This window comes from Triticum dicoccoides, chromosome 2A (genome assembly GCF_002162155.2).
Source record: "Triticum dicoccoides isolate Atlit2015 ecotype Zavitan chromosome 2A, WEW_v2.0, whole genome shotgun sequence".
In the NCBI taxonomy this organism is placed as follows: Eukaryota; Viridiplantae; Streptophyta; class Magnoliopsida; order Poales; family Poaceae; genus Triticum; species Triticum dicoccoides.
In genome coordinates, this window is record NC_041382.1 from 559,443,122 (window position 1) to 559,445,996 (window position 2,875).

Here is a 2,875-nt window from a genome sequence, read left to right on the forward strand (position 1 = left end):
ACATCCCCTCGCGAGCCCCCCTCTCCTCGTCTCTCGCTCACGCCCGCCGTTGTCCTCGTCGCGCTCGGCCGCCACTGGCCTCGCGCACACACAGCCGCTCGCCGACCCTCGCGTCTACTACGGCCGCTCGTCCCACACGCGCACCCGCGCCGCCCTGCCCCATGTTTCCTCATGGCCGAGCCCCGCCTCGCCGCGCCTCGCTTGCCGCTGCGTTGCTCGCCCGCAGCTCCGTCGTGCCCTCCCGCTCACCACGCGCGCCCGCGCACGCCTCACCTCGTAGTCGTCGCTGGCCGCGCCGTGGCCCCGCCCACCGACGCGCCAGCTATGCCCAGGCCATGCCCTGGGCGGCACCCGACCGCACCCCGCCCGCAGCCTCGTGGCCGCGCTCGCGCGCGCGTCTCCATCCGCGCGTGCGCCCGTCGCCGCTGCTGCCTCCCGCCTGCAGCTAGCGCCCGCGCGAGCCTCGCTGCTCCAGGCCGCAGCCATGGCCGCCTCGCCATCCGCCTTCGTCAGCCCGTCTCCGCCTGACCTCGCCGGCAGTGAACCGCATCCGCCCCGCGGCCACCCCTGCCGGCCACCGCGCCACCGCCCTGGGCGGCGCCGTCGCAGCCCCGCTTGCCTCGCTCGGCGGCGCCCTGTCGGGCGCCCGTGCCCAATGACCGTTCACCCATTAGGGCCCCTGGCCTAATGACAGCCGGGGCCCACCCCAGAACGTTAAAAAAGAATTAAAATAATAATTAATTAATTAATTAATTAATTAATTTTGATTAATTAAACTAAATAACTAATTAAACTAATTAATCATGATTAGTTAGTCTAGTCAATGACGAACGGGACCCACACGTCAGTTGACCAGTCAACACCCCTGTTGACTGCTGATGTCATGCTGACGTCAGCATGCACTGTTCTGGATAATGTTGAATTAAAGTAATTAAATAAATCTTAAAAATGATTTAAATCTTTCGAAATTAATATAAAATAAACCATAGCTCGGATGGATAAACTTTGTAGATGAAAGTTGCTCAGAACGACGAGACGAATCCGGAAACAAAGCCCATTCGTCTGCCACGCATCCCTAGCATAGTGAACACACAACTTTCCCCCTCCGATTTATCTGTCCGAAAACGCGAAACACCGGGGATATTTTCCTGGATGTTTCCCCCCTTCACCGGTATCACCTCATACCGCGTTAGGGCACACCTAGCACCGCTACTTGTCATGTCATGCATCGTTATGCATCTGTTTGCATTGTATTCATTGTTTCTTCCCCCTCTTCTCTCCGGTAGACTACGAGACTGACGCCGCTGCTGGTGCCCCGATCGACTACGCTGTTGACGATCCCTACTTGCCAGAGCAACCAGGCAAGCCCCTCTTGATCATCAGATATCGCCTATTCTCTCTCTACTCCTTGCATTAGAGTAGTGTAGCATGTTACTGCTTTCCGTTAATCCTATTATGATGCATAGCTTGTCATTGTTGCTACAACTATTGATACCTTACCTGCAATCCTAAATGCTTAGTATAGGATGCTAGTTTATCATCAGTGGCCCTACATTCTTGTCAGTCTTCCATGCTATACTATCGGGCCGTGATCACGTCGGGTGTTGATCACGAGTATATGCTATACATATTACACATGATACATGTTATGACTAAAGTCGGGTCGGCTCGTTGAGTACCCGCAAGTGATTCCAATGTTGGGGGCTGAAGGGGCAGGTGGTTTCATCCAGGTAGTGGTGGGCCTGGGTTCCCGACGGCCCCCGACTGTTACTTTGTGGCAGAGCGACAGGGCAGGTTGAGACCACCCAGTAGAGAGGTGGGCCTGGCCCTGGTAGCGGCCGCGATTACATCAATTAACACGCTTAACAAGATCTTGGTATTTGATCTGAGTCTGGCCACTGGCCTATACGCACTAACCAACTACGCGGGAACAGTTATGGGCACTCGACGTCGTGGTATCAGCCGAAGCCTTCGTGACATCAGCGCGGCGCGCGCCGGGTTGGACCGCGTAACGCAACTTCCTTTGTAATGGAGGTTGCTAGGTCTGCTCACCGGCCGCGTACGCAACATGCAGGTGTGCAATGGGCGATGGGCCCAGACCCCTGCGCGCATAGGATTTAGACCGGCGTGCTGACCTCTCTGTTGTGCCTAGGTGGGGCTGCGACGTGTTGATCTTCCGAGGTCGGGCATGACCCAGGAAAGTGTGTCCGGACAAAGGGGATCGAGCGTGTTGGGAAATGTGGTGCACCCCTACAGGGAAGTTTATCTATTCGAATAGTTGTGTCGCTCGGTAAAAGGACGACCCGGAGTTGTACCTTGACCTTATGACAACTAGAACCAGATACTTAATAAAACACACCCTTCCAAGTGCCAGATACAACCGGTGATCGCTCTCTCACAGGGCGACGAGGGGAGGATCACCGGGTAGGGTTATGTTATGCGATGTTACTTGGTGAACTTACCATCTACTCTCTTTTACATGCTACAAGATGGATGTTGCCAGAAGCGTAGTCTTCGATAGGCCTAGCTATCCCCCTCTTATTCTGGCATTCTGCAGTTCAGTCCACATATATTACCCTTTTCATTTGATATAATGCATATGTAGTGTAGCTCCTTGCTTGTGAGTACTTTGGATGAGTACTCATGGTTGATTTGCTCCCCCCTTTCCCCCTTTCTATACCTGATTGTTGCGACCAGACGTTGGAGTCCAGGAGCAAGACGTCACCGTTGACGACGACTCCTACCACAAGATGAGTAGGACCGTCGTGTGCGTAGCGCCTTGTATTTCATACACGATCACTCGAACCGATAGAATACGATTCTATGCATAACTTTATTTTGCAGGGTTTGATTTGAATAGTATGGCTCATGTGTA